Source organism: Heterodontus francisci, unplaced genomic scaffold (assembly GCF_036365525.1).
Source record: "Heterodontus francisci isolate sHetFra1 unplaced genomic scaffold, sHetFra1.hap1 HAP1_SCAFFOLD_58, whole genome shotgun sequence".
Classification (NCBI taxonomy): Eukaryota; Metazoa; Chordata; class Chondrichthyes; order Heterodontiformes; family Heterodontidae; genus Heterodontus; species Heterodontus francisci.
In genome coordinates this window covers 6164591-6171477 of record NW_027142006.1, presented here as the reverse complement: position 1 = coordinate 6171477, position 6887 = coordinate 6164591, and the positions used below count along the sequence as shown (strand labels likewise).

The 6887-nt window shown below is 45.5% G+C and overlaps 1 non-coding gene across 1 annotated transcript; it reads right to left on the bottom strand.

Annotated features, from left to right (window-relative positions):
• Window positions 1-1873: 1873 nt before the first annotated feature.
• trnai-uau (transfer RNA isoleucine (anticodon UAU)) lies at window positions 1874-1945 on the bottom strand. Its single transcript has one exon. It is a non-coding gene; the product is annotated as a tRNA-Ile (tRNA).
• Between the last annotated feature and the right edge of the window lie 4942 nt (window positions 1946-6887).

The window sequence follows — 6887 nt, the reverse complement described above, 5'->3', positions numbered from 1 at the left end:
GCTATGAAGAGCTGCCATGAAAGAGGAGTTGAGGTCTGGGGCAGATCAGCCATGACCTTACTGAATGGCGGGGCAGGCTTGAGGGGCCGAATGGCCTACTCCTGCTCCTATTTCTTCTGTTCTTATGTTATGTTATATCTAATGTATATGTCAGGATGCACTATGGGAATTAATACTGAAACTTATAAACTCATAATGTGTGTAAATATTGGGCTGATATTTAACTTGAATCTCAGAGTACATTATTGTCGTTAATTCTGTAAGTTTGAAAAGGGAACTCTGTGCCATAATGAAAACAAGAAATGCTGGAAATACTCAACAGGTCAGGCAGCATCTGTACAGAGAGAAGCAAAGTTAACGTTTCAGGTCAGTGACCTTTCAGATGCTGCCAGACCTTTTGAAAGTCCATGTGCACCACATCAACAGCATTGCCCTCATCATCCCTCTCTGTTACCTCATCAAAAAACTACAGCAGGACAGTTAAACATGATTTTCCCTTAAGATATCCATGCTGGCTTTCTTGAATTAACCCACATTTGTCCATGGGATTATTAATTTTGTCCCGAATTATTCTTTCGAGAAGTTTTCCCACATCCAAAATTGAACTGACTAGGGAGTCAAATGAGGTGAGTTGCTCTAACAGAGAGCCAGCACGGTTTCGACAGGCTGAATGGCCTCCTTCTGTGCTGTAGCCATTCTATTATTGTATGATTCTAGCAACAACTGTTGGTGGAGAGGCAGTGATGCAGGAATGGGTTGACAGAAAGGGGAAAGTCTGGGCTGGTGTGTGTTCGGGTTTGTGAATAAAGGTGATTTGGAAGCTGTGTTCCAAATTGAAGTGTTTACTGGAAGGAAGAAGTTGATGTAAATAAAGAGTAAAACGTGTTAAGATGAAGTGTGGTGTGATTGTGGGCAGCAGTAAATATAGTGCTGGTGAATTATTTGTGTTAATAAACTTCCACTGCGCCCTCTGCTGCAGGCTGCTGTTTATATCCAGCTGTGTATTAGTGCTGTGTGTTAACGAGATAAATGTTTGTTTCAACGCTGTTTATAAAGCAATAGCATTGCACTCAAGCAGTCCCAGACACATCAACACACGTACAAAAGCAAAATACTGCAGATGCTGGAAATCTGAAACATAAACAGAAAATGCTTGAAATAATTAGCAGGTCTGGCAGCATCTGTGGAGAGAGAACAAAGTTAATGTGAGCTCAGGAAACAGACCTGAACTGTTAACTGTTTCTCTCTGCACAGATGCTGCCAGACCTACTGAGCATTTCCAGCATTTTCTGTTTTTATTACAGCAACACAGGTGTTGGGAGGCTCAGCCCGGCTACACAATGTTACAAGGACGCTGAGTAACACCATCGACAACGGGACAGAGAGAAAAACACACAGAAAACCAAGAAGAGACTGTGAGGAAGCAAAAGTGAGGGACAGAGAGAGAGGCAACGAGACTGAGATGGAGAAACAAGGCATTTGTATGATTGTGTTCTCCCTGTTATCTAAAGGTATTTCCTGTTGTGTAAAGATGTACCCTGTTGTTGTGTAAAGGTTTTCCTGTTATTGTTTTATTTTCTGTCACTGACCGTCTCCCCATTGTGACCATTTGTCCTGGTTTTATTGTGGCCAACATCACCATCTGGTGGTGGAGAGGATGCTCTGCAGGAAGGGGTTGACAAAGTGGGAGAGACTCGGCTGGTCCGTGTTTGCAGCTTGTGTTCGTGTGAGCACAAGTGAGTTGTTACTGATTGATGTGTTCACGAGAAAGAAGAAGCTGATTGCAATAGAGTGCCTTTGGAAGCATCTTGTTATTATGGGTAAATACTTGATGTTTTGAAAGTGAACTGTTTGTATTATTACCAAACATAAATAGCAGAGAATGGTTTCGATCCATTGACCTCTGGGTTATAGGCCCAGCACGCTTCCACTGCACCACTCTGCTAACTGCTGCATTAAGTTTCAGCTGCCTGTTAGTGAAATATGTTCATTTCCCCAAAGTTTTTATAGAAATAGGATTGGAGTCGGATTTCTCAAGAATCCCGGACTCAGCAACACACGTGCTGACGGACTCACCCTCACTGCACAATGACACAAGGACACTGAGTAACAGCACCGACAATGAGGCAGGCAGAGAAAGACACACAGAAAACCAGGAAGATATTATCAGGACTCAGAAAGGAACAGACAGAGAAAGGTACTGAGCAAACCAGCAAGAGACAGCGAGATCAAAGCAAAAAATACTGCGGATGCTGCAAATCTGAAATCAAAACAAGAAATGCTGGAACCACTCAGCAGGTCTGGCAGCATCTGTGGAAAAAGAAGCAGAGTTAACGTTTCGGGTCAGTGACCCTTCATCAAGGAGGCGAGGACAAATGGTATGGGAAGCAACAACTAATTTTCAGTAAAAGATGGGTGCAAGAATTGCTTCCATTAATGTGCGTAGCATTAAATCTGACCTACTGTTTCTGCAGGAGTGTGGAATACCACACCTCAGCACCTACAGGCAGTGGTCGCGATGGTGGTCCCACGGGCCATCGGTCTGGTCGGGGGGTAATGACTGCCGTTCCTCCGGCCTGGGTATTCTGCTGCGGGGAGGTAACTTCACCATCTCCGAAGTTAAGGAGGTGGTGGGCGGCCGCCTCCTCGTAGCAGACGTGATGTACAACAACGCTCCGCTCCGGTTGATCAACGTGTACGCCCCGGTACAACGCAGCGAGCGGCTGACCGTCTTCCAGCAGCTCCCACTGCTGCTGGCGACGTCCAGGCCGGTCATCCTAGGCGGTGACTTCAACTGCATCATCTGGAGATCTGAAATGGACCAGTGCGGGAGGGACACGATGTTCAAACCTCTGGAAAAGGGCGGGAAAAATGTACCCAACGTCGCCCTCATCCTGATGACCACCTTTGTGTGCAGCTGCACCAAGCTGTGTGTGGAGCCCCAGTACACAAACACCAAGTGTCACTCTGTGCTGAGGTGTTGCGAAGGATGGGTCTGGTCACATTGCCGCGGATCGCTTCATCCAGTTGGACCATACCGTACCAGCTATCCTTCGTGGGAATGTTTCTGCGGGAAAACACCTTTGACCACCAATCCATCAGGCAGTGGTCTGCACGGAATGTCCTCAAGGCCCTACGGGTAAAGGAAACGGTGGATCCGGTCGGATGGTTCCCCGAGCAGACTGCCAAGGTGATTTGGCAGAATGCCTCATCACCAGAACTTTCAAACAAGCACCAAGATGTAGCTTGGCTTGTGGTAAGAAGAGCCCTTCCTGTCAGATCCTTCCTGCATGCCCGAAGTCTCGCCCCCTCCACACGCGGCCCTCGAGGTGGCTGCGGTGGGGAAGAGACAGTTGCCCACCTCCTTCTGGAATGTGTCTTTGCAAAGCAGGTGTGGAAAGAGATGCAGTGGTTTTTGTCGAGGTTCATCCCAAGCAGCTCTGTAACACAGGAGTCTGTGCTCTACGGGCTGTTCCCAGGGATACACACCGAGATAAACATTAACTGCTGCTGGAGGACCATCAATTTGGTGATAGACACTCTTTGGTCTGCCCGAAACCTGCTGGTCTTGCAGCGGAAAGAGTTGTCCACGACCGAGTTTTGCAGACTGGCACATTCCAAGGTCCGGGACTACGTGCTGAGGGACGCACTGAAGCTTGGGGTTGCCACTGCAAAGGCTCAATGGGGAAAGACCACTGTGTAAGGTCCCCCTGCCATAGTGAACTGGGCAGCTGGACCCATTGGAAACCCCTCGTGCTGAAGACACCAGATATGGGTTTGCTGTAAAATGTCCATGTCAGGTAAAACGGAGTGGAAGGGTTGTGAGGCAACTCACTCCTGTATTGAAGAAAACTGATTTCCTTTGCACTTTTTGGAATGTCAACTTGGTGCTGTTTTGAACTGTTGTATAATGCATTTTTTACCGATTTATCTGAAGAAAGCATATTTTTAGGAATAAAATCCTGGGGATTCATATGCATAGTTCTTTGAAGGTGGCAGGACACATTGAGAAAGTAGTTAGCAAAGCATATGGGATCTTGGGCTTCATAAATAGAGGTACTGAGTACAAAAGTAGGGAAGTTATGCTGAACCTGTATAAATCTCGAGTTGGGCCACAACCAGAGAATTGCATCCAGTTCTAGTCAACACACGTTTGGAGGGATGTGAGTGTCCGAGAGAGGGTGGAGGAGATTTATCAGAATGGTTCCAGACATGAGCGATTTTAGCTGTAAGGTTAGGTTGGAGAAGCTGGGGTTGTTCTCCTTGGAGCAAAGGAGATTGAGGGGAGATTTGATAGACATGTACAAGATTATAATAAATATGACAGGTTTAGATAACTTACAGGGCAATGGGGATAGAGCGGGGGAATGGGACTGAATGGATTGATTTACATGGGCTTGATGGGCAAAATGACTTACTGTACTGTAGTGACTCCATGACTCAATGACTCTCTCTCCTTCTCTCTCTCTCTCTCTCTCTCTCTCTCTGTCTATCGATTTACCTCTCTCTGCCTCTCTCTCTCTATCTGTCTTTAGCTGGTCCTCGAACTTTCTATCGCACTCTCTCTCTCTTTTTTTTTCACTCTCTCTCTCTCCATTACACACATATTTGTCAATCACATGCCAAAGAAGGAAGCGTAATGAAGGAATGGCTGCGCCCTTGAAAATGTTTCCAGCAGAATAGTTAAATGTTTAAAGTTTCTGTAGGGAGTTTGACCTGAGATGGTGAGACACAAGGATGTGAGGTTATTAAAGTCTTCACCAAATGTAATAGGGAATAATTTTCTTCACTGGTGAACCCAAAGGAACAAATCTGGCACAAGAATGAGAAAAGTCAGAGGATTGAGAAACATCCAATGGTTCTTCACATATACAAGTCAGCAGACACACAGAAAAACAGTAGGTTGAGAGTTCAGATCCAGTGATAGACTGGACAAATATCGAGCCAATGCTTTTTTCTTTATAAACCCAACATCTGTCCACTTGGCTATTGCACCTCGTCTCGATGTATCTGATAATACTGATACTATTTGTATTCCACAGTTGCTTTGAAATCACAGGCAATAGAAATGGATTGGGAATGTCAATGGTCAGGAACCATTAATGGATTGGGAAAGTCAATGGACTGGAAAATATCAGTGGATTGGGAAATTCTATGGACTGAGTTATATCAATGGATTGGGACAGTTCAGTACATTGTGAAACATCAATGGATTAGGAAACAGGAATTGAAGGGACAGATGGAGTTCAACCTGGAAAAGTGTGAAGTGATTCATTTTGGAAGGTCGAATTTGAATGCAGAATACAGGCTTAAAGACAGGATGCTTGGTAGTGTGCAGGAACAGAGGGATCTTGGGGTCCATGTCCATAGATCGCTCAAAGTTGCCACCCAAGTTGATAGGGTTGTTAAGAAGGCATATGGTGTGTTGGCTTTCATTAACAGGGGGATTGAGTTTAAGAGCCGCGAGGTTATGCTGCAGCTCTATAAAGCCCTGGTTAGACCACACTTGGAATATTGTGTTCAGTTGTGGTCGCCTCATTATAGGAAGGATGTGGAAGCTTTAGAGAAGGTGCAGAGGAGATTTACCAGGATGCTGCCTGGACTGGAGGGTATGTTTTACGAAGAAAGGTTGAGGGTGCTAGGGCTTTTCTCATTGGAACGAAGAAGGATGAGAGGTGACTTGATAGAGGGGTACAAGATGATGAGAGGCATAGATAGAGTGGATAGCCAGAGACTTTTTCCCAGGGCAGAAAGGGCTATCACCAGGGGAGATAATTTTAAGGTGATGGAGGAAGGTTTCGGGGAGATGTCAGAGGTAGGTTCTTTCCACAGAGATTGGTGGGTGCGTGGAATGCACTGCCAGCGGTGGTAGTAGAAGCAGATACATTGGGGACATTTAAGCGACTCTTGGATAGGTACATGGATGATAGTGGAATGAAGGGTATGTAGGTAGTTTGATCTTAGAGTAGGTTAAAGGTTCGGCACAACATCGTGGGCCGACGGGCCTGTACTCTGCTGGACTGTTCTATGTTCTGTGTTCCAGATGAAAGGATTGCATTAATCAATGGATTAGAATGTGGAGAGGCAGGAGAAAATGATGCCATTTTAAGTAGGGGGCCGGGGGTTAGTAGAAACAGACCAGGGCTATTTTACTCTCTATCTCGCTCCTTTCTTCTATCTGGCTCATTATCACATCCTCTCTCTCTCAGCGCGGTGGGAATCACTGGAACCCACACTTGCTGCTCAGATTGTTTGGTTCCGGGAAAATACAAGGTCCACATCAGATTGACAGGAAGGATAAATGTGATTCAGAGCCAATCATATTCCTGGGTCACTGACCCGAAACGTTAACTCTGCAAAGAAGGGTCACTGACCCGAAACGTTAACTCTGCTTCTCTTTCCACAGATGCTGCCAGCCCTGCTGAGTGAATCCAGCATTTCTTGTAAGAAGGGTCACTGACCCGAAACGTTAACTCTGCTTCTCTTTCCACAGATGCTGCCAGCCCTGCTGAGTGAATCCAGCATTTCTTGTTTTTGTTTCAGATTTACAGCATCCGCAGTATTTTGCTTTTATATTCCTTTTGGTGATGTGTGCTCAGCCTTGTTATATCAGCAAAGGCAGCAGGAAATGCAAATCCTGAAGAGTTTTGAAAGAGTAAAGAAGGAGAAAGTGTCGCCAGTGACAGAAGGGTCAGTAACCAGAGGAAACACATTTAAAGTAATTGACAAAAGAATTCGAGTTGTGATGAGGAGATTGTTTTTTCAGCAGTGTGTTGTTCTGGTCTGGAATGCAATCCTGAAAGGTCAGTGGAAGCAGATTCAATGTTAACTCGAAATGGAATTGGATATGTACCTGACATGGAAAATATAACAGGGCAATGGGGGAA